At 40.6% G+C, this 25,916-nt stretch overlaps 1 protein-coding gene across 11 annotated transcripts in view; it reads right to left on the reverse strand.

Moving 5' to 3' along the window:
• TSPAN4 (tetraspanin 4) overlaps positions 1-25,916 on the reverse strand; it is a 486,061-nt gene that overhangs the window by 102,166 nt on the left and 357,979 nt on the right. The window contains exon 1 of one of the 11 annotated variants that reach the window (XM_082230621.1): positions 1,596-1,614. The exons of the other annotated variants lie outside the window; for them this stretch is intronic. The gene's annotated coding sequence lies outside the window, so the exon portion shown is untranslated. Of the gene's footprint in view, positions 1-1,595; positions 1,615-25,916 lie in introns of those variants that run through there. 11 annotated transcript variants of the gene reach the window in all.

The raw sequence follows: 25,916 nt of genomic DNA on the forward strand, positions 1-25,916 counted from the left end.
TGGGTCAGAGATATTAAGCTGTTTGGTTTTTTAAAAAAGATGCTTCTTAAAAGCTATTCTGCTTCCTTATTCGGAAATGAATTCTCATTTGCTCAATTACATTTATGCAAACACTAATTTCCAGGAGCCAAGACACTATTTAGTGACAAGGAACTCTGTAGTGAGAATGAAATATGTCAGAGATGGCTGCCAAGAGGGACATGGTAATATATTGTATGCTAGCCATTTTATGATTCCCACTTCTGTTGCTCCTCTCTCTCTCTTGCTCCCTCATTTTGAATAAGCTTTAAAGGTTATTTTGGTACGAAGTGCATACCTAGAGTTTCTGTGCAATTAAAATCTGCTTTAGTGACAGTTAAAAAGTAGTGTTCTTTTTCCCCATTGCATCACATTCCATTGAGATAGAAAGAAAAAAATCCTACAATTTGCAACTCTTGGAAGGCATATAAAGATAATGCCTCCACCATTCTCAGAGGGTCAAATTAGCAGCAGAGTAAAGACTTCCCCCATAGTTAGAGCAACAACTTTCCTATATATGCAGAAGAAATACTGTTTTCAAGCACCTAAGGAGAAAAGGGCTATTTAGTCGGTCAAAACCAATTTGTAGGTAAAGATACAACATAGGTTCACATACACTTCTGTTTGGGGGCTTCTAAAAGTAGAGTTAAAAGTTCTCAATAGTCTTACATCTCACTACTTTATTCTAGTTTCCAGTTACAGGGTTTCACCATTTTACTCTAGTGTCTTGTTCTCTCCCCCTCCTATGTATTCTGCATCAGAGAATAATTTGATGCAGAAAATGTGTTAGCTGTATCATATGAGTTTCACAATAACTTGTGGCTAAGGTAACAGGGAAAACTGGCTGGATTATGGGAGAAATGGAACTTATTTTCACAATAGTGAATAGTTGTTAAAATATTTTTTTTTTAATTTCCTATTCTGAAGTAAGTAAAGCTTTATATGATTGCTCAACAAATCTGTTCAATATTAACAGATGTTCATATTTAATCACTCTGAAAGCATAGCTATATTACGGTTACTCAAAATACTTGCAAAATCTCTGCATCAGCCATAATAGGCCATTTTAGAACCAGGCCATTTTAGCTAATTGTTCCTGAATGCGTGTTGAGAAGGTCAGCACTTCTCTTTAACTTTTTAGCAGAATTAAGTTTCCAGTAAGAAGTAAGGTAAAGGTAAAGGGACCCCTGACCATTAGGTCCAGTTGCAGACGACTCTGGGGTTGCAGCGCTCATCTCGCTTTATTAGCTGAGGGATCTGGTGTACAGCTCATGTGGCCAGCATGACTAAGCCGCTTCTGGTGAACCAGAGCAGCACACGGAAATGCCGTTTACCTTCCCGCCAGAGCGGTACCTATTTATCTACTTGCACTTTGATGTGCTTTCAAACTGCTAGGTTGGCAGGAGCAGGGACCGGGCAATGGGAGCTTACCCTGTTGTGGGGATTCGAACCGCCAACCTTCTGATCGGCAAGCCAAAGGCTCTGTGGTTTAGACCGTAGCATAGGAAGTACTTGAGTCAATAAATACAGAGAGGCAGTATCAGGTTATCTTAACAAGATTCTTATGATTCACTTACTGTGTTCCCTGGGACAATGGAAGAGTGAAGCTATTGCTGATGACACCGTGGAAGTTCAGTTTGCCCATAAGGAATTGTGATGTCATTCCACTTTGAAAGGGATTCTTCCCATGATGAAGGGGTAAGGTGGTGTCCAACTTAGTGCTTTATTGATCACTGTATTGATACACCCTGCTGATGACTGCCTGCTACTCTGGAGGCACATCTGTTTTGCTTTTAGCCATATGGATTTGGTAACTTTGATCTGTGACTTAAAGTACAAATCAAAGTATACCAAATGGAAGAAACATCAAGCAGGAGAGCACCTGGCTCCTCACACATTAGCAGATCTCTAGCCCCAAAAGAAAGAGAGTAGAAAGCACAGCATATAGTCAACTGCTTATGGAAGATATTTCAGGCTGATGCTGTGCCAAAATCTATCTTTAACTTTCTCAAAAGTGTTCTTCCTCTGCAAAGGATGCCTTCATTTTTCTGCCTCATTTCCAGGGCACTTAAAAATGTCAACATTGCAGGGGAGGCGATCTTAATTTTTCATTGTGAGATGGCCAAGGGTGTGTGTGTGTGTGAGTGTGTGTATGTGTTTCTTTTCAGTAAACATTTATCCCAGCATTCTGTAACCTCCCAGGCTGCCCACCTTTCCTGATCTGAAAAAGCCCTATGGAAGAAGCTAACTCGTTATGCCTTGTCTTCCCCTGGACTTCAGTTAAGGAGCAGGCGCCTAGGAAGGCTGCAGAGTGCAGACTACCAGTGAGACCAACTGTAGAATGAAAGGACATTTTGGCCACCTCAAAAGTAAGGCAAGATTGACAAGACCACAAGCATGAGAATTTCACCAAATTTTTCTCTCCCCCTTGATAAATTTTAATGTAATCCCCCCCTCAATAAATTGACATAGAATGGCTGGGGGAAATGCAGAAGAAAATTTTGGCACAGCACTGCTTCATGCTAAACAGCACAAGGTTCCTCTCTATTTAGCTCCTTGGGCATTAGAAGAGTTCTGCAGCCCCAGAGGACACCCAGCAAAAGGTGACGCCTATGAAAACTGTCGCTCTGGGGACACGCAAGTGTATGTGAACAGTAGTTTGTAGCCAGGAGGGGAAATGGTGTGAGTTTTCTTTAATCAATTACTAAACAATAGGAAAGGGACAATTATACTGGAGAGGAACAGGGTGCAGTAGATCTATTACTCGTAGTGAGTCTAAGGTATAAGAAACTGGGTATGTAGACAGTAGTTAAAAGTAGTTGACGATCTGATAAGATCTGGTAGTCAAAAAAGCAGGATGTAAATCAAATAAATAATGAATGTAAACATAATAAATAATAAAATAATTCAAATGTTATGACCTATCTAGAATGAGACCCATTTGAATTTCAAAATCAGCATCCACATTTCGTTTGGTTCCAGGGTGGGCTGGGGAAAGCAAGTTAGAAAGGATAATGTGCCTTCAAAAGTATCAGGGATCAATCCACTGTCAAAAAACAATTGCAGTTCAGCAAGGACACCAAAGCTTTAGAATCTCAAACTGGACATTCTAAACAAAACACTTCTCAGTGTAATTTCAGCACATACATTTCTATGGCATTCCATCTACTTATACTTCCTTTCAAGACATGTAATTTGAAACCCACTTCACTGTATGAGTTTACTTTCAACTTCAATTATATTGCTCTGTAATTCTATCAAGTGTTATTCATACAACCCCCATTACAAAACAACCTATAAACTGCAAAATTGCTTTCCCTGGAGTGGGCTGGTTGCTTTCAGCAGTGCTACTTTAAGGTAAGTGACTTCTGAATTATTTCCACAGATTCTCATTGCCTGACAATTTGTACTATTTTCACAATTATGTGAGATGGGGACTGGCTATTATCCCTATTTTACAGATGGAGAACTGGACCTCTGACTAAAGGTCACACTACAGTTCTGTTGTACAACACAGCATTAAAACTGGAAGACCTATATCTTCAGCCATCATCATAAATACTTGAAGGTCTTTTCTCAATTTACATAGAAGTAAAGGGAGGCTTGTGTGCATTCTATGCCGAATTAAGAAAACAGCAAGTAAAATTTATATTCCAAACGTAAAAGTTTGCTTTTCTGAGATGAAGGAAAGGCAGTATGAAGGAAACCAGGGAACAAAGACTGCAGAGGATAAAGAGAAAGGAGTGTAGTAATATTTTCTGTGTGTATAAGGAAAGAGGTGGAATGAGAGAACCAGAGATTTGGAACAGACACACTTATCTTCCTGCAGGGTAGGTTCAAGCATGGTCTTTTAGCCAGCAGCTCCAATGAATTGACTTCACCCCCAAAGGCTCACTTCTCCATTGTCTCCCAAGACAGACAGATGTCAACAACTGCACATCAAGTTGCCAATCAGCACTCTAGTGGCGTTTTGCACTAGATGCAATTTCTGCATAGTCTTCAAGGGCAGCCTTAAACAGAGTGCACTGCATTAGCTGAGACAGGAGATAATCAGAGCAGGCGAAATTGTGGTCAGGCTGCCTTGTTCCAGGAATGGCTGTAGCTGGCAAACTAGCTGTAGCTGGAAAAGGGCATTCCTTGCCACTGACGCCACTTGGACCTCAAATGATAAAGATGGGTGAAGGAGCAGTCCCAGCCAACAAACCTGGTTTCTTATTGACACATTTGAAACAGAGCTGGTGTAGCAACTTTGCAACTTTTTCGAGTAGCTAATCATGAACAAAACAGTGGCTACTTTTGAAATGAATAAGGCTATCTTGATAGAAATATGAAGATTGATCCCCTTGATACACACACCATTGGCTTTGCCACTGGAGTTCATTTTCTAAGTCTAGTGCCAACTGAAATATCGATCAAAACATAATTTCATGACAGCCGTCTTGGATTCCAATACACTAGCAGCTTACACTACCTGCCAGATTGATAACATGACTTTTTAGATGCATGTAGACCACCTCTAACTGAAGTACACATTTACTGCTCCTGGCGATGAATTAATTGATTTATGTATTCTGTGCAAACACACACCATATAATATTCAAGGCAGCTTCTGTATAATGTGAAATTTAAGAGACTATTCCAATCACTTTTTACCCTACTATTGGTTTAACCATGCCAGTTCTATTAGCAACTTCACATTCAACCATAATTTTGCATTTTGGTTGCTGACATTTATCTTTGTCATCTTGTATATTTCTGGGTAAATGGAACAATCTATAAGCCTTCCTACAGTTGTTTTAAGACAAGTGTTGCTCCAGTCAATTTCCTCAGTTAAGTATCATCTTTCTACCTCCATTATGCATGCAAAGCCACTCTGCCTTTGCAAAGCTGCTCAGAGCCTTCTGCCTTATTTTAATTATTTTTGCTTTAGGGGAAAGAACATTGACTTGAAAATATGATAAGAACCCATTGCACACTTCATTTCAGCCATCTATGGAGCTATTAAGGACATTATGTTTCCATTTTCATAGGACAGAGCCCTATATTTTAAGCACAATGCAATAGAGGATTGTTAATCAAGGGTATATCAAAACTGGATTGCAGTTTTTATTAAAGAAGGATATCAAAACTATTGCAACCTGATTATGGTATCATGGTGTTTTGTTTTTAAAGGGTTGTTTCCTAATGTGCTGGAAGCTGCAAGTATAGGTTGTGATGGCCGCATTGCCTAGCCTACTGAATTAAGTAGCATGGTTCCACGTAACTTCACATAACTGCAATGCAACCATTTCATTCAAGGCACACTTTTAACGTGGATGCAGAGCACGATCCAACAAGTATGCTCCAAAATATTCTCAATGTCACATTGATTGATGACCTAATGCTGTTCTCATTCTCTATACTGCTAGCTAAACTATAGTCCTATTGGGCTTAAATATTCAGTATGTCACAAAGGAGTAACAAGACACAACATGAGAAAACCCACATGTTTGATTTTTTAATGGAGGTAAGAATTAATTCTATTATTCTATCCTATGCCTTTGAATCATCATCAGATGAAATAAGTTACACACCAAATAATTAATTGTACACCAAGTAATATGGGTATCCGGCTATAAAGACCAGCTGCAGCTGTAGGTGAGTGCCAGCCTGAGCTTCCCTTCTTAGCTGGCACTTTCTACCTGCTCTATCTTGTCTCATGAAACCTTGCATCTAAGTCAACTGCCTCTTCTTAGCTCAAGGCCCTGCATCCTTCCCTTTTGTTCCATTCATTCCTGCACCTCACTCAGGGCTTATCTGCACTCACCTATCCTCCACTCTTTCCATGCAGACATCCAGGCTTTAACATTCCATGTCCATGTGTTTGTATGTGTGTGTGTGTTTGTCCTGTGATCACCCGCTCTTTAAAGCTCAATCGGAGCAAACAGCAATCCGCGGAAAACACAGGGAAAGTGTGGGGCAGAAAGCAACAACGCATGCTCAAGCAGGGAGCATGGAAAGAGTGGGGCAGAAAGTAAATGTGGATAAGCCCAGTCTGTTGTCCTCCTAGACAGTAGCAGTGCTGACTGTTGCCAGATTTGTAATGCCATTTTGCCTAAATAATTTCCAATAAGGTTGTGGTTTATGTCTATTAAGTCACAATGAAAATAGCATGCAACTGTTATTTGCAATTGCCTGAATTTGCATCAAAACCTTGTGAACAGTTTATTTCAACTCTAGAAACTTTTTAATGCGTCTCAAGACAGTGTCAAGGAAAAGACTCAGGCTTATAAATAAAATATTGCGCTACAAAACGTCTGCGGCAGAATGCTTGTCAAAACTCTCCTTCAGGTCATTGTATAATTATAATCCTTCATCATAAATGGCAGCCCTCAACTCCTTTTACAAAGCGTTTGCTAGTCTAACCCCATTCTATCCTCTAGACTTCAGGAGGGATGGCCAACTGGAGACCCCAAGGCTAAATCTGGCACCTGAAGCAACTGCATCTGGCCTACAGTGGCTCTACTGAATTTCAATCAAGGTTAAATTAACAAAAGAAAAGTACAAGAGTTTCACTTATAAGAAAAAAGATATAACTAGGTTTGCATTTGTGTTTTCCTATACAGGCTAGATATTGATTTGGCTAATTGAATATCCCATCTTCTATTGCAATAAAGTAGAGCTAATGAGTGGGATTCACCCAAGGAGCCCCATTGACAGAAGCCCTGCTCAAGCACTTCTGTTTGTGCAAGAGGGCTTGCTTTCCCCACTTTCCTCATCTACAGAAGGGGGTGGGGTTCGTTCCATAGGGTAAGCTGCAATGTTTGTGCAGATGGAACGTTTGTAATAGCATGACATTGAATACCACCCATGACACCGTTCAAGTTCCCTCTGGAAAGACAGAGAGCACTGACAACTCTCTTCATGAGAGGATATATCTGAAAGCCTTGACATTCTTTATTCACACATGAACACACACACACACACACACACACTGATGACCTCATGTCTCATTACATACCATCATGTACTATCCATATTTTTTTGTATTTGTATACCACTTTCAAGGCAGGCCTCATAATAATATGTTTACAAATTGATGTTTACAAATTTATTTGGGCAGCCAATTTTTAGAAGGACAGTCTACAGGGCATTACGATTTACAGTGTTGAAAGCCTTAGTGAGGTCAATAAACGCCATATACAGGGGTTGGTTTTGCTCTCTGAATTTTTCTTGAAGCTGCCGAGCGGTGAAAATCATGTCCACTGTCCCCCTAGAAGGCCAAAAACCATTTTGGGATTCAGGAAGGGTCACCTCGGATATTGTTATGAGACGGTTTGCTAAAATCCTTGAAGGATTTTGCCGGCCGCAGCTAATAGAGAGATGCCTCAATAGTTTCCACAATCAGTTCTGTCACCTTTTTTTAAAGAGAATGATAATTTTGGCATCTCTAAAGTCTGCTGGGATATCTTCTCTTTCCCAGATTTTTCCAATGAGCTTGTGAAGTTGTTGTCTAAGTTCAATTCCTCCTACTTTGAAGATTTCGGCAGGTATCCCATTAGGTCCACTGGTTTTGTTGTTTTTCATTTGGTTAATAGCTGTACACAACTCTCCCAGATTTGGAGATGCTCATCTCTAACTTGTTTTTGCAGAATTTGTGAGAGGACCTCAGCAGCTACGGGGGAGTTGCGGTTAAGGAGATGTTGGTAATGTTCTTTCCAGCGCAGTGCAATAGCTTCATTCGTGTCCTCCATGATAATATGACAGCAACAACCGCAGATAACAATGGCTCTCAAAGGTGTAACGTTGGAAAATGTTGATCACTTCTCCTACCTGGGCAGTTATCTTTCCACAAGGGCTAACATTAATGCTGAAATCCACATCGCCTGAGCTCTGCGAGTGCGGCTTTCTCCCAATTGAAGTACAGAGTGTTTGAGGACCAGGACATTCGCAGGGAAACCAAAATGCTTGTTTACAAAGCTATTGTACTACCAACCTTACTATATGCTTCTGAAACATGGACCACTTATAAATGCCATCTCCAACTCCTCGAAAGATTCCATCAACGGTGTCTCCGAAAAATTTTACACATCACTTGGGAAGACAGGTGAACTAATACTGGAAGAAGCAAAGATCACCAGTGTTGAAGCAATGATTCTTCAACATCAACTTCGTTGGACTGGTCATGTTGTGTGGATGCCTGATGATCGCCTTCCAAAGCAACTACTCTAGTCTGAACTTTAAAATTGAAAGCATAATGCTGGTGGTCAACAAAAGAGGTTTCAAGACTGTCTCAAGGCAAATCTAAAAAAATGTAGTATAAACACTGACAACTGGGAAACACTGGCCTGCAAGTGCTCCACTTGGAGAACAGCCTTTACCAAAGGTGTCATGGGCTTTGAAGACACTCGAACTCAGGACACAAGGGAGAAACGTGCTAGGAGGAAGGCATGCTTGGCAAATCCACACCATGATCAACTCCCGCCCAGAAACCAATGTCCCCAACTGTGGAAGGATGTGTGGATCCAGAATTGGCCTCCACAGTCACTTACGGACTCATTGTTAAAACCGTGTTTATGGAAGACAATCTTACTCAGCTATGAGTGATCTCCAAAGAAGAAGACATAATAATATGCATCTTTTTTTCTTTTCTTTTTTAAAGGAGGGCAGGTGTGAGCTACCTGTGTCTGAAGCCTCAGCCTAATTTCACACAGGTGAAAAGGAAGAAGAGAGGAAAGAGGGTGGCAGAGAGAGGGAGAGAAAATGAGTGCCCTGTCCACTTTGGGCTCTAGCACTATCCATTGCCAGCATTGTTTTATTTAACAAAGTTCAACTGATTTTTATTCAGAATACACCTACTGAAATTAATTGACTTAACTTAGTAATGATAATTCATTCCTGAATAAAATAGTTGAGCCCAAAATTTATACACCACTTAATTGTACATAGAACCTCTTAGCATGCAGCCCTTAACAGATTACTCCTGACAAAATGGGACCCTGAGCAGGAAGCAGGTTCCCCATCCTTGCTGTGGAGCAAGAAATAGCACCTCCATAAAGCAAACACCAAGAATGGCTCCAAGCATCATCCAGTAACCTTGTGTGTTTCACTTTTGGTATGTATCTTAAAACACGCTTTGTTGTGTTTTAAAATTCTGTAAGCTGTCCTGGGAATTTTACTGGATGGGTATAAATTCCACAAACATTTGTTGATGTTAGCACAGTTTCAGGGGGAAGTTCCTAGGCCTAGTAATGAAACAGAGCAAAATTACTGGCACCATCAGCATGTACTAATGAATCGTCATCCATGCTGAAACGTTGCAAAATTGCTATAATTATCTGTATGTTCTCACTCCTAATAGTTGCAATTCTCAGAATGCTCCTTGTTTGTAAACTACAAAATGGAAAGAAACACACACACACCCCACAAGGAGGCTATTCAAGAACACCTTGAGGACGTATATTTGTTATAGCTCATATAATTTCCTGGGAACCCCAGGCAAAAAGGCTCATCTTTTTTATTAAGCCATTTTCATTATAACAACATTGCAATCATCATCACCATCACCATCACTGCATGAGCAAAGCACACAAACCCAACCCTGTATATACTGTACTGTAGACCAAAAACATGGCAAAAAGCAAAAGCGAAACCCAAAAGGCATCTTAAGAAGAAAATGAAAGTGTGTGGGGGAGTAGTTCCAGGAGTGTTAGGAGACCTTCTCTCCCAACAAGGAGGACAAATCTACAGATGTTTGCATCTCTCTCTCTCTCTCTGCCATCAGATACGGTAAATATGAGAAGCTTGAAACTGTGTGTAAGTTATTATCCAACCAGTGCATTCAACTATAAGATCTATTGCCATGTGATGTTAAGTAATTTTCAAGACAATGAATTTTTCTAAATCAGTCTATGTGAAGATACAGCATATAGTAAAAACTATGTATATACAGTACTGCATTTTATTAATATGACAACCCTTCATTTTAATTATTTGGTATATCAGAGAGAGTCACTGAGACTGTGACTTATTCCTGCCAGGAAGATTTATGAAATCAGGTCTGAGCAAGACAGTAGCAGGTTATGAGAATAAGATGGCCTATCCAGTCCAGCTTCCTGTTCTCATCAAATGCCTATGGGTGCCCCAAAGCAGGACACGGGTGCAATAGCCCTCTCGTGACTTGTGAATCTTAGCAACTGGTATTTAGAGCAAAGTTGTGATCTTGTCACTTCTGCGGACTGTGAGACATGTAAATGTGCAATAACCCCACTGAAAGCAACTCTTACCTGTGGTGTCTCCACAGCTTCTACTGCTCATCTGAGTTTGGAAACTCTACTTCCTTTCAAAGAATGGGGCTCTGCAGGGACAGCCTTAAGAGAGGGTGAGCTGGGTGTGTGCTCTGGGTGCCAACCTGAAGTTTAGTGTTTAGTGTTTATGAGTGTACAGTGCACAGTCATTCCTCGGGTTGAATGTGCTTTGGGTTGAGTGCGTTCGAGTTGTGCTTCGCAGCAACCCGGAAGTAATGGAGCGTGTTACTTCTGGGTTTCGCCGCTCCAGCATGCACAGACGCTCAAAATGACGTCATGAGCATGTGCAGAAGCAGCAAAACACGACCCGGGCACACGCAGACACCATCACTTGTTACGTTCGCTTCAGAATGCGAACGGGGCTCCGGAACGGATCCCGTTTGCATCCCGAGCACTGTACTAGGGCAAAATTATTGAGAGGTATCTCTGAGTCATTTGTTGAACATTGTTAGCAGCGCTTTTCTTCTAGAAAAAGGGGGATGGCACTTACCATGAAGTTGTTACAGTAAGTGCCATAATTTTAACCAGTGCTTTTCTTCTCGGGGGGGGGGGTGCTGGTACTGTGTACCCTTGAGTATCCCCAGAAGGCAGGCCCTGGTTATTAGGAAAGCCTGGGAGCAATGAAGTCTGTTACACTACCATGCTTTGAAGTCTTGCACAACTTGGCAACATGGCAAAACAGAAATGGAGGGGTTGGGGAAAGGCACTATTTTTCCTAGGACTGGTCCTGGATCATTGCACCATCTCACTTCATTTTTAAGCCCTGCCTCTTTTATAGGCAGTACAAAGGTGCCTATTTTTGGTTTATATTCAATTCAGAATTTCTCATTGGGGGCAAGTGGAATTTGAGAGACGGGGCCATCTTGACCTTCTATCAAGGATTTACACGCATTTGCCTGGGGATACATACCTAACCACAAAAGTTTTACCAATAAAAGGCTAGGTCATTAAAGCTCCTCGCATCATGCCATCCATTATTCCACATCTTTTTATTTATTCTGATTACATACAGATATGACAAAGTGGTAGGGTCATTACTTATTTTTTAAGAAGCGATGGATGAAAACTGTGGACCCAGTTGCCATTTGTCTCTTCCTCTCCCCATGTTCTCTTTTAGCAGCCATTCTGTTTGGTTATAGTACAGGGAGAGATGAGATAGTGCAGGCAGCTCCATCAGCTCAGCTGAAACCAGAAGCCAATTCTACCTGGCCATTTTGTAACTAGAACCTTTGGGCACCAGAAATGGCTTGCTTTTTCTCTTTTCTCCTTATACTTCCCCCCTCCTTCCTTTTACATTGTGTGATTTCGACTGTAAGCCTCATCTTTTAAATCTTTGCACAGTGTCTAGAAAATTTACTAATACTAGTAAAAATATGATAATGGGCGAAGATAAAATTGAAGTAGTGATAGTCAGGAAGATTTAGATTCGTTGTGGCTCTTACAGCCCATTGGCAACTCTGTAAGATAGGAAACAGAGCCTTGCGCCTGTGCATTCTGCTGCTTCCAATTAGCACTGTACACACAGATGGCTAATGACTCCATTGCATTACAGATACACCGGTCTATTGCTTTTTACTCATGCTGATTATATACAGTGGTGCATTTCTCTAAGCAAGGTGTAACTCTGGGAAGTATTACTGCTAACGGGAAGAACAATATTGGTAACTCGGCAAAGCAAGACAAACGAAGGTGGTGCAGAATGGCCAAATATTTCCATCTGCTCCACAAACTGGGATGCATCAAATGATAGTCTGGGCCAACCTTTCTGTTGTGTATTTGCACACAGACTCTGGCAGAGAAAGGCAGGCTTACATTCCTACAGAACCAGAAGAAACACTTGCTGTCAGAGGATTGGGTTCAAAGAACACATCTTCTGGGGAGGTCGGGCAAAGCAAGACTCTTCAGATGAAATGAACTACCTTGCCAGCTTCTTATGGCAGGATGTCACTCTCAGTAGCCTTTCTCCTGTTAAGAAGTGTGCCCTAAGTAGCAGAGTCTATTTTAAAACCATTCTCTTTCCAAAGCAATGTAAACATTATTTTCTATTATGTGCAACTGAGACAATTAAATGGGCAGACATCGCAAGGACCTTAGCAGAGAGATATTTGCATTGCTTTGTATAATCATTATTCCTAAGGACTGCACTTCTTAAGCACCAATTCTCAATGTGCAGTTATGTTCCTAATGCAAATATGGAAAGGATGGGAATATAAATGCATGCTTATTTGGTATGCTTTTATATTGCTTCCTATAGAAAGTGTCTGGCTCTTCCTGCCCTATTAAAAATGCAATAATATTTAGCTACTTAAGACAACTGTGCAATGTTATCTCAGTATTACAAACACAAACTGAGAAATTCAAATGTTATATGAAAAGGCTACTCCTGCAGGAAACACTGTAATGGTATTGTGTCATTTCATGAGCAGTGGCACCTCAGTTGGATATGGGATATTGCACCTTGGATTTCAGAAATGGCTCCCTATAGCACCATTCAAGCAAATTCCTTCAGACACCACAGTTACAGCCATCTCTGTAGATACGGGTAACTGGGACACTTTGTCCTGCAAATACTCTAAGTGCAGTCTGTTTAAAAGCCACATAAAATGCTTGCTGCTACATTATAAGATAGTGATCTACTCATTAGTTAAACCCCTAGCTTGCTCAAACCCATGGTTTCAAAATGAAGGCAAGGGTAACATTTTTTAGATCCGTAGGGGCAATTTGTAATTCCAAATCTGCTCAAGTGTCCAGGGCTCCCTTTGCCATCCTCAACCCTTTCTCCAGTGACTAGCAGAAAACCTTCTGCCATTTTTAAGCAACTTGGACTATCTAGACGTTGCCCTGCTCTCCTTTTTGACCAACTGCCCCCTCCCTCCCAGAGTCCATTCCATGGTCGGTCCTGCCATTCTCAGGAGGAAGCTTGCTAGTTTCAGCCCAAATGTACTTTTCTGTTTCTGGGATGAACTCCGATTGATATCAGTCAGTTTGACCTGATGAAAAACTAATGTTATGGAACGCCAATTCACTAGTGCATATTATCAGCAACACATTCTCCACCTTGCAAGCATTTGTGACTGTTTTAAAATGTTTGCTTTTAGTGAACTGAAAAAATCAAGCACAAATTAGTAAAGGTATGTGGTACTTTTTAAAAGGCAGGCAGTTTTTCTAGAGTACAAGTTGGCGAGCTTCAATCAGTCAATGTTTGACTTGTTGCACATGTAAACTGGCTCATTATATGAGACAAACAAGCAGTGACTTCTCTTTCATGTCTACGCTGCTATCTTTATGCTTAACAGCAGCATTTTGTAATCATCATGACCACCAAAAGATACCTAGAAAATGGGAAATGCACTATATCACCAACTGCAGAACTGTAAAGTTGAAACACTGTTGGAATAGGCGTACAGTAACAGTTTAATCTCTTCAGCCATTGTCTGCTAACCATCCCATATTTATGAAGTTTGGTTAGTTGTTGGACTGCTTTTGTTTCTCACTGTCTGTATTCCAAGGTCCTAAACTGTAGTGGCTCACTTGTGCCCTTCCGGATCAGTAGCAATGCCGGCTGGGGGTAATAGGAGTTGGGAGCCCAACAACATGGGGCAGGGGGCTGGTTAGCTACCTCTGTCCTTAAATTGTCACAGCACCCACAAGGTATGGGTGAAAAAAGCAAGGATATGTTGTTCCATTAGAATCCAAGTAATCATGCAAATTTGTGTCAATGTAAAAAATCTTTCCCCCCCCAAAAAAAAAATACTAAAAATGGTTGGCTTAATTAAAATATTTGAAGGCAAAAGCTTTGCTGAATCCACACCTGCCAGTAGGTTGGTTTTATAACCTGATCTTGCGGCAGATAACTACAACAAATCTGGTGCTTCTGCTAATTAGAATATTAATTACCCTGAGATTCTTTTTCTGTTAATCTTATTGATGCAAATATTATTAATTCTATTAAGCCCCCATGTTGATGCTGACTGACACAATGCATAGTAATCTCCCCTTAATAACTTGCAGTGCTGAAGGCAAAATATCAATCTCCCGCCAGCAGCAACTTGTGTGCTTTAGGCATTCATGAATCGATTATTTTTGCTTCCGGTAAAAACAATAATTAACTACCGCAATGCTATAATGTAAATAAACCTATTTGGGCAAAAAAGGGCACAATGCAGGAGCGTCATGCTCAAGAGCTCTCTTGGTTTGTTTGATTATTTTAATAATCAGCAACCTCATGTGTCTTTTGATGAGAGCAGAATTAAGGGAAAACATGTGGTGGGTTGATTTTTTTTTTTAAAAAAAGAAGTTTATTCCTGCTCAACAGAGCATGTAAAAAGAAAGCAAATTTATATGGTGAATGAAGTTATATTCTTTGTCCTAGGAAAGTTTACATTAAGGGCTTATGTTGTAATACATTTGTTATGAGAATTATAAGGTCTAAGATATAAAATAAATGTTCGTAAATGTACCAGGGAAACAAACACACACACACACAGATATATATAGGTATATAGATATATAAACACATGTCTGAAACAGTACAGTGGTACCTCAGGTTAAGAACTTAATTCGTTCTGGAGGTCTGTTCTTAACCTGAAACTGTTCTTAACCTGAAGCACCACTTTAGCTAATGGGCCTCCTGCTGCCGCTGCACTGCCAGAGCACGATTTCTGTTCTCATCCTGAAGCAAAGTTCTTAACCCAAGGTACTATTTCTGGGTTAGCGGAGTCTGTAACCTGAAGCGTATGTAACCTGAAGCATATGTAACCCAAGGTACCATTGTATAGGAAAACAGTCCTAAAGCCACTTTTACTCTTTCAGTGACCTCAAATATTGTCTCTGTGCTCACAAATCCATTTTTAAGGGCACATTTGGGTATGAATAGGGTAAGCCTGTGACCTGGACTCAGGAATTAAGTATTTATCATCACAAAAGAATAGCCAGGCTCTCCAGGTAAACCCATCAACAGGTTTCCTGCCAGACAGGATTTTGTTGTAGACTGCCCCTTCTGTGATGTATTGGGGGTGGTCTTGAGGTAAAGGGTGGAAATTTCAAAAGTCTATATGAGTTTGCACACCTTTGTTCTGGGTCTCTCCTGCCTCCTGCGTGTGGTTGTGAGCACCCTGTTGCAACAGTTAAGAAAGATCAGGCTTACTAGCTGCTTTGCTTCTCAATATTATCTGGTTGGCCTCTGTTATTTTCTCCTACTGATAGGACTCTATATGGGTTCTTGGGGACCCCATAAGGGAAAAGGAACAGTTTTTTTTCTTATAAGATATTTTATGGATATATTACTGAAGTATTTGTTTGTTGTTTTTTAAAAGGCAGCAATTTTTTTTAACATATATTTTTTTCCTCAGCTCTGTTTTTAGTTGCTGTTCTTTGTGTTAAGATTTTTTGTGGTTTTTTTGCCTTCCATTCTGGGAGATTGGAAGAAAGTTCCATAAATAAAGGCCACCCACCCTGGAATCACTGCATAAATGTATATTGTTATGATCAGTTTAAATGCACAGCAGGCAGAAAATAGCCTGCAGCGACGTGCAATATGAGGAGTGTTCAGTAGGCAGGGATCCTTGGTGGGAGAAAAGCAACACTTTTTCCCCTGTGAACTTTGTTCACAGAAGCATTCGGGAGACATGAAGCTCCTTCAGGGCAGTGCCTCCTACTGGAGTCCACAGTCAGAGCCATGCAAATTTGCTTTTTTCTTGTTGGAGGAGCCACCCAGCACCTTCCAGACCAAGTAGCAGCCAACCATTCCAAATCAAACTGGAACTGTAAAATAAAACTCAGCTACTATGCATAGATCTGCATGTTAGAAATCAACTGTGGACAAAAAGGATGGCCATAAAAATGGAAAACAGAGTATGGAATTGAATGCAATACATCTCCCCTCCCTTCTGCATTGGCAGAAGCTGTAAGGACCAGAAGCTGTAAGGTCATGTGAGACCACACAGAAACCTTTGCAAAATGGTCCCTGCAAGCTATGGCAGGGACAATGGAAGCCTCTGTTGACAGAAAGTTACACATAGGAAATTTCCCTTTTCACTAGATGCTCCTGGAGGGCATTGAACATGTTCTTGACATAGCAGAACAGTATCTATGCAGGACGCGGGTGGCGCTGTGGGTAAAACCTCAGTGCCTAGGACTTGCCGATCATATGGTCGGCGGTTCGAATCCCCGCGGAGGGGTGAGCTCCCATCGTTCGGTCCCAGCTCCTGCCCACCTAGCAGTTCGAAAGCACCCCTAAGTGCAAGTAGATAAATACGTACCGCTTTACAGCGGGAAGGTAAACGGCGTTTCCGTGCGCTGCGCTGATGCTGGCTCGCCAGCTGCAGCTTCGTCACGCTGGCCATGTGACCCGGAAGTGTCTTCGGACAGCGCTGGCTCCCAGCCTCTTAAGCGAGATGAGCACGCAACCCCAGAGTCGGTCACGACTGGCCCGTACGGGCAGGGGTACCTTTAACTTTACCTTTATCTATGCAGGAAAGGTGTGTCCAGGGATAAGGGATCCTCCACCCCAAACTTTCTGCAGCATCTTATTTCCAAACACTGCATCAAACAAAAATGCTGAACCTATTTTGTAGTCCTTGGGAAAGGTGTGCACAGGCACAAAAGTGGGGGACGGGGGTTAAAAATACCCAGAAAGTGAAAAATACCTATAAATGCTGCCAAAGGAGCTGCATTATGGATGCCATAATGCCCCTTGAAAGCTGTTTCTCCCATGCCAAGTAGGCCTGACTAAGTGTGCATGCACACGAAAGCTTATATCCAGAACAAACTTAGTTGGTCTCTAAGATGCTACTGAAGAAGAAGAAGAAGAAGAAGAGTTTGGATTTGATATCCCGCCTTTCACTCCCCTTCAGGAGTCTCAAAGCGGCTAACATTCTCCTTTCCCTTCCTCCCCCACAACAAACACTCTGTGAGGTGAGTGGGGCTGAGAGACTTCAAAGAAGTGTGACTGGCCCAAGGTCACCCAGCAGCTGCATGTGGAGGAGCGGAGACGCGAACCCGGTTTCCCAGATTACATGACTACCGCTCTTAACCACTACACCACACTGGCTCACCCCCCCCCCCGCCTTTCTTCAGTCATCTGGAGATGGTCAATGGTAAGATCTTATTTACCTGATTCTGGAGAGACACAAACAAAGCCTGCAGGCAGTGGAACTCAGAGGTCATCTCAGGGTGGAGGTACAACACCTTCTAAACATCCTGATCAGGAACTCCATACTACAGCTGATTCCTACCCAAAGTGGGGATTGCTGTAAGCATAACCCAGCACTTACAACAAGCCCCAAAGGGAGCTGCTTTCTTTGCCTGCAATTTCAAACTATGTGGGCAAAGGAAATGGGTTTTGCAGCCACAACTGATCAGCTTGCTCAAGGCAAGCCAGTGTCAGAGACTCATGGTTACAGCAGGTTTTGAATGGGAACCTGAAGATTTCAGGTGGAGGTTTCAGTCTCTGCCACCACCAGAGTCCAGCTGCACAGAGATTAACCACACTCATCAAGGAAGACTCTTCAAAGAAATAGGCCACAGCTGGGCAAGCTCTTTGAAATTATTGAAACCTTCTGGGTCTGTTCTATGGTGTTTCTGAGCTTCCTGACTATGGACCAACATATCAAGAGCCAAGTCAGAAGCTCTGTGAGATTCATAGCTGAGCTGGAATTTAAACCCAAGCCTCACTCTTCAAAAAGTCCAACACACATTCATTACATCATGCTCTCTCTTCTTCACAGTCTTACACTTGAGGAAGTTTAATTTTAAATTATATGCTTTGGAAACAGATCAAATCTGCATTTCCTATACACTTCACTCATTTTAATCCTGAATAATTATCTCCATAATCAGAATGCAGATACAATCTGTTTGACAACCCGACAACCCCGCAATCACACTTTGTTTGTTTTCATTTTTTTCAAGGCTGCCTTAATTTTAAAGCCAGCAAAACAAAACTGAAACAAATCAGAATGCAGCCATTTCATATACCAGCAACCTGTTGGCTCCTTCACAAGATATTTGATTTACCTGATAAAATTCCTCCTCCATAATACTCACAGATAAAACAACTTCTGATTGAATATATATATAGTCAAAATATATTTCTTTCAAGCGCAGATGTTTGGAATGATTCAGAGGCATCCTGGCACCGAGCCTCAATTCTTCAAGAATCTTATAACAATGGCTCTGTCTGCTTTGGCTCTAAAGGTCAATTTTCTGTGGAATGACAATAAGGAAAGCAGACAGCAGTCTCTCTCAAGTCAGGCAGGCTCTCACTATTGTTTGGAGTGGAGGAAGCACATTCTCTCTATGATTAGAAAAGGTTCTGGTATATTCCCTGGTGCCCAGCAGCCCAGAGGTTCAGCATTTCAAGACACAAATCACACAGATCCCACGGCTTAAAAGAATCAGAAGAGAAACATCTTTATTTATATCTCACTTAGTAAAGACTGCAAACACAGCACAAAGGGATAACAAAACAGACGATCTGCTTCCACTGGTGTTGTGTTGATGCAGACTCTCTTTTATAGAATCATAGAATTGTGGAGTTGGAAGGGACCCTGAGGGTCATCTAGGCCAACCCCCTGCAGTGCAGGAATCTCTACCAAAGCATCTGTAACACAGTTGTTTGTTTCTTTAGGAAGTAGAAATTAAAAAGTAATGAATGAAAGGCAGCATAAAACACATAGATTTTCCTCACCAGATTTCTCTCCATATAAATATCCTTCTAGGCTTATGTTATGTTATGTTGGGTGGTGAGGTGCATGTACACTTAAAAGGTAATAGACAAACCACACAGAGCACACCTGCACACTCCTTGACAATCTTGCTTTAAGTTAAATGGAAAAGGACAACACACCTAATAAATGGAGGGAACACTCAAGACTATGAAAGCAGGAGAAGACCAGACATCATCTTACAATAAATACATATCAAGAATAGAGAAGAAAAAAAATAGAATAACAAACATGAGGCTTAACAAAGTTATTTTCTGATTATGCTAAAAAGCTCTGCTTTAATTATAAAGGGATATCCTTCAACAATTTAGGTACTTATCTAATTATAAGTATCTCTACTGAAAACCAACATGTTACACTTGTCTGCATACTGTATATGCACCTCATATTAAACAAGCTGAATACTTTGGCAATTGGTGGTGCAAACTAATGATACAAAAAAGAAAATAAAAAACCAATGCTCTCACCACATGGAAAATAATAGGAGATTGTAACAAGAGTTTTGTATTCTAAATCTGACTGCTCAGCTAAGAATATCATGGACACAACTCTTTACCAAAACTTCTATTAAACATATCAAGAATAATCGTGTAGTTAGTTTGTGGAGATTTCCCAATCCTAAGGTAATTATTTGTTTGTTAGTTTTTCATCTGTAGAGAACTCTTACTTCTGTATTCATTTATTCCTGGTACCCCTCTATTGGTCATGCAAACAACTGATGCACAAAGGAAACCTATCCTACACACATACTATGACAATTAGGAAACTAAATAGCACACACTTCCACAATGAAGATTTAATAGTATATCTTCAACAACATTCAAAACAATATTTGAGTTAAATGTTACCTAAAGTTAATTTGCCCAGTTACAAGGGACACAGTGAAAGTCATACAGAAACAGTTATTTTTTTCAGAAAGCTTCAGAATGCTCTGAAAAGAACTAACACCTAGTAAACCAAATGATCACAGAAGCTACAACACCTCCATAAACAAAATCACTGTGAAAATGTATATGATAGTGTTACGCTCAAATAAGAAGATAAGCAAAGCTGTAAACTTGAGAAACACATGAAGCTTCTCAAAGACAACTTGAATAGCAAACCGTCAAGGTTTCCAAAATCTTATATAAAGAAGAAGAAATTGATCCACTGAGTTCCCTAAAAACAGAATAGCCAAAGCAGCACAATTGTTTCAACAATTTTATCAGGATCTTTATTCATCACAAAACCCCTCTGAAACAGTAATTAATGAGTTTTCATTATAATCAAGCTACACAAATTTAATTATCCTTAAACAACAATGCCAGAAGTTCCATTTGCAGAGCAATAGATTATTAGAAATATCACCTATCTTAAAAATAGCAAAGCAAAAGGACCTTATGGTTTCATTACATAACTGTATAGAAAATTTAAAGAAGGAATAAAGGTAAAGGTACCCCTGCCCGAAAGGGCCAGTCTTGACAGACTCTGGGGTTTGTGCGCCCATCTCACTCAAGAGGCCGGGGGCCAGCGCTGTCCGGAGACACTTCCGGGTCACGTGGCCAGCGTGACAAAGCTGCATCTGGTGAGCCAGCGCAGCACACGGAACGCCGTTTACCTTCCCGCTGGTAAGCGGTACCTATTTATCTACTTGCACCCGGGGGTGCTTTCGAACTGCTAGGTTGGCAGGCGCTGGGACCGAGCAGCGGGAGCGCACCCCGCCGCGGGGATTCGAACTGCCGACCTTTCGATCGGCAAGCCCTAGGCGCTGAGGCTTTAACCCACAGCGCCACCCGCGTCCCAAAGAAGGAATAGCTGAATATTAAAGCATCACAATAAATGAGTTAATTAAACTCAAAAACATATCGCAATCAGAAGCACTGGGGACAGTAATACCTAAACTTGGCAAAGACTTCTCAATATCAAGCTCTGGCCATCCAATATAACTTCCAAACCAATAATCAAGAACCAATGAATTCAACATGGAACAATTGCAATTGTTCCACCAGGACTAGCATTTCAGCTTGCCAGACAGTGCCAACCTCCCCCATCACCCTCTTGTTCTGGGGGTTCTCCTAACCCCTCCAGACAATTTGTGGCAGGAGGAGTGGTGGGGAAGAGATGGGGAATGCCCTGCTGTGTTTGCGGAAGTCCTTGCATGGGCTCCTGCTAGCAGGAGTTGAATCTGGCCCATGAACAACAAAAACTGATTAAACAACTTAAAAGGTTTAACAAGTTAATAAAATCTCTTGTGGACCAAAACCAAATATCAAAAGACTTATTCATCAGCTGCACAAAGATATATCATTTGCCTCATCAAAAATAACTTTTTTCTTTTCTTTTTGGACACTGAAAAGGCATTTGATTGGGTGGAATGAGGTTTCCTACACAGGACCTTGAAAGAATTTAATATTGGAGGCCAATTCAAAACCCCTAAACAAGACTTTTATAAAGTAAGACCCCATTATCTGAAAGGACTATTAATGGAATTTTTGAAGATATTACTTTGCCATCGCTGCTGTGGGAGAAGCTGTATTCTTTTTTATTTTTTATTTTAACACAGCATAGTTATCTGGTACGGCTAGTTTCATTGAATATATTTCTTTTAGACAGTGACAAAGACTCCAAGATGACATGGAAGCAGGATATCCACAGTTAAATTGAACATCCTGTTACAAATATTGTTTTTGTTTATTAACATCTCATTGAGACATATGCACACTATTATTCAGTTGGCAAAAGATCATAACTTTTATATGGCAGAATAACCATTTCTATGATGCATAGTAAGATACTTTTTAAAAATAATAATAAATAAGCTCTAAAAGTACCAAACATCGTGCAATGCTGTGAGAGTAACCAGCTAAATTATGGATAAATTTAAACCACAAACTTTATTGTTCAATCCTATGGTCTTGCTACCACCAAAATTATTAAACAGAGTTTTGTGCAAATTCCAATCACACTTAAGCCTGGGCCATAAGCTTTCACACACTCTCTCTAATATTTATGAGCAAATTTTAGGGAAATGTTGCAACTTGATGCTGAAAATTCATTATACCAATTTGTAAGCAGATCATTAACAAACGTATAATATCCTATATTAAACTTGCTATTTTACTGGAAGGCTATTACCCTTCACTTTACCAATTCTTTCAAATGTGGCATATTGTTACCTAAATGATTGGAAAACATGGTCACCCTAATGAAACTGCAATGCTCAAGAACTGGATTATCAGCTTTATTTTAAAAAATGAACAATAAAATATATGATATCTTATCTGGCAAATCCGCAATTGAACCATAATCAAACCTTATTTCATTTTTTTAAAAATGGGGGAAATACAACTAGATTATCTATGCAGGAATAAAAATGGGTTTGGTTGTTCAATAATGTTCCCTCAATATTAATAAATGAAAACCAAAAAAAGAGAACTTTTTCAAAATCATATTTAATGGCATTTCACTCTTAATAAGTTGAGCAAAATCTATTAATCAATTTCTGATTATTGCTGGAAATATCAAGCATCAAAAGCAGATCATATGCAATTTTAGAGGGAAATATTCAGCAGCTTTAGACGGAAGTTCTTTCTACTGTACTACTTTTTACAGGGTAAAGGTAAAGGTACCTCTGACCGTTAGGTCCAGTCACGGATGACTCGGGTTGCGTGCTCATCTTGCTCTATAGGCCAAGGGAGCCAGTGTTTGTCCGCAGACAGCGTCCGGGTCATGTGGCCAGCAAACCAAAGCAGCGCAAGGAAATGCTATTTACCTTCCCACCGGAGGTACCTATTTATTTACAGTGGTACCTCGGGTTACATACGCTTCAGGTTATATACACTTCAGGTTACAGACTCCGCTAACCCAGAAATAGTACCTTGAGTTAAGAACTTTGCTTCAGGATGAGAACAGAAATCGTGCTCTGGCGGTGCAGCGGCAGCAGGAGGCCCCATTAGCTACTTTCCCCTACTGTATTGTATTTACTGTACTTATAAATGCACTATTTTATTCCTTTTGGTTCCTTTGAGTTATATACTGAAAGCTTGAAAAGCAAAAGCAAAGGAAAAAATGCTGTTCTCAATACTCACTTATTATATTCAGAAAGAGAAAAGGGAAGTAAGAAATCAATTACAACTGTATGTTACTCCTTTTTAAAACCAAGTCCGCAAAAGAGCCAATAACACCTATACATGATGATAACCGAGATCCACCAAGTTCAAAACAGTCACTTGAAAGCAACACAAAGCAGGAATGGAAAGATTAATGAGAGAAATACTTCAATAGTCTCACAGGAGTCTAACATCTAAGCATTTGCATGACCCACTAATGCACTGACATGCTGATCCAGACCAACTGAGCTTTTAACACATTGCCTTGTTGATAACCCCTCTAAAAACCCAAGTATAAATGAGAAGTGCTGATCGGCACTTATGCACTTACTTCACAATACAGTCTAATAAAATAGTAATGCACTTAAACTGCTGATCTGGTTCCATTAAAGTGGCATTTCTTTTCCGCAGAGAGATCTGGGGGTATCATTCACAACAGCCTAAACTGCAGTTGGATCTAAAAAGTTTTGAGGAACACCTCGTCGCAAAGCTTCTGTTTGCTGTCAAGTGTCATTCTGATAGCCTGCAAGGGTATTAGAAGTACTTCAAACACATGTGATCAGGAGCAGCTGAAGTCTGCTTTGAAACCCAAACAGATGCCTTCAGATCTAATAGAGACATGTTCCCATCGCCTTCAAATTACTTCCTCTCTCAGAAACGGTGAAGGTTTTAAAAAGTAGTGGAGGCTACAGTCTGAATCATACACACATATATCTCAGTTGATATTATCAAATATTGACTTTCACCTGCATAAGTGAACACCCTCTTGTTGAAATCCATTGAGTCAGAAGTGGTGTGACCAGGTTTGCCTAACCAAACACAGTTAGCTCAACTGAATAAGCTAAAGCTTGGGCAGAGTCCCTTTAGCTCAGGCTTCCTCAAACTCAGCCATCCAGATGTTTTTGAGACTACAATTCCCATCATCCTTGACCACCGATCCTGCTAGTTAGGGATCATGGGATTTGTAGGCCAAAAACATCTAGAGGGCCGAGTTTGAGGAAGCCTGCTTTAGCTGTTTCCAGGTAGGAATCTCCTAGGCCCCAACAGCACAGTATGTTTAAAGCAGTAGCACACCACTTTAAACAGTCATGGCTTCCCCCAAAGAATTCTGGGAACAGTAATTTGTTAAATGTGCTCAGTCACTGTTGAAACAGAGGGCAATTCTGACCAATCCTTTTTTAAACACTCGTTCAAGCATGATCAACCATGAATAGTCAAAACCCAGTGTTTACACTTGTCTTGGATCAGAAGTACAGATTAGAAGTGTTTAAATTGCTAAGATAGCGTTGACTAGAAAGTTTTATTTTAAAAATAAATTAGTATCACAGTGTTATAGTGCTATAACACTTCCACTAATGCTAATTAAAATATTGTGTTAAAAAAATTAACAGGGTGCAAAATGGTGCCCATTGAAAAGGTTTATAGCGAATGAATGCTGTCTGGTGTGTCACTGCCAGGCAAATCACTATGCTTCTTGAAAAAGACGAAAAAGTTGTGCTAAGGGCATCTATACACGTGGAGGTTATATTTCTGTTCTCCTTTTCAAGGAATTCAGACTTTCTGTGGTATGTCAAAAGCACTGGAGAAATATGGAAAGTCTGCATCTGGATGATGATTATGTCAACAACTACAAAATGTGAGTGAATGAGGCATGGTGATTTCGCAGTAAGTGCCCACAGTGGAAGCAGCCTTTCTATGTTCTATGTAAGCCTTCATCTCTAAAGTGACTTGGGCTGGGCAAGCCTAGAGATTCCCCAAGCTTGACCAGACATAGCTCGGGGAAGTTGCAGGTACACTCCTGAGCTATACCTTGCCTACTGCCTGCACAAAAAGCAGAGGACAAAAAACAGCAAAGCCCATTCAGTTTGCATAGAATTTGGTTAAATGCTTCCCTAAAGGTTCTTATGCACTGAACACGCATATTTTAACTTGAAAACCAAACTGTATGAAAATATGTCCTGGGCTGCATCACAATCTGATGGGATTTCTTTTATGAGGTGCTGCACATAATGAATGGCTGGCATTTAGGGGGTTCCATTTGCTGGAATGTTTCTTTTTATTGCTGAGATGGCATGAGACAGCAGGAATGGCTTACTGTGAAAAGGGGAGAGACTTTTTTTCAAACTGACAAGTATCTATCTCACTAATGTAAGAGAAGCAGCAGAACTTCCACAAAGGCTATTTATCTGCCTACTTGGTGTTCAAGTTAAATGATGCTTCAGAATCCTTGTTATGTCTAATGGTGCAGTTTGTCACTCGTGGTGGTACATGGTCTTTGGTAAATGTTTTCCAATTTAATTAATTCACTTTCAGAGTCAACCTAAGTGAACAAAATTACTTCCCAAGTGAGAGATCAGGATTTTTGTTTATATATATACAAGCCACAGTTAGCAAAGCTCACAAAGCACCTATTTACTCTTAAGGCCTGCATTGCCTCTAATCAATATTAGTGCTAATGAAAAGGCAAGAGATACACAAAGGACATGTGCTAGCAGCTTCCAGATGACACCCACCAATAGTCCTACATCTGAAAACAAGCCCTTGAGCTTTAAGTTCGCAACTTTATAAATTACCTCTCCAGGACTAGATTGCAGGAATCCTCGAAGTTCTGTATAATAAAGCACTCAGTATGAAGGTAAACTGTTCATGCCTCCTCAGGTGCAACAAAAATACCGTCTGCGGAGCAGTAAAGCATTTCCCATTCTTTAAAAATCAGATTGTCTCACACAAAGAAGGACATCTTGTCCACTGGAAATAAATTGTTGTTTCAGAAGCAGAAGCACCAACTGTTCACTTGT

Source organism: Podarcis vaucheri, assembly GCF_965113315.1.
Source record: "Podarcis vaucheri genome assembly, chromosome: 1".
Classification (NCBI taxonomy): Eukaryota; Metazoa; Chordata; class Lepidosauria; order Squamata; family Lacertidae; genus Podarcis; species Podarcis vaucheri.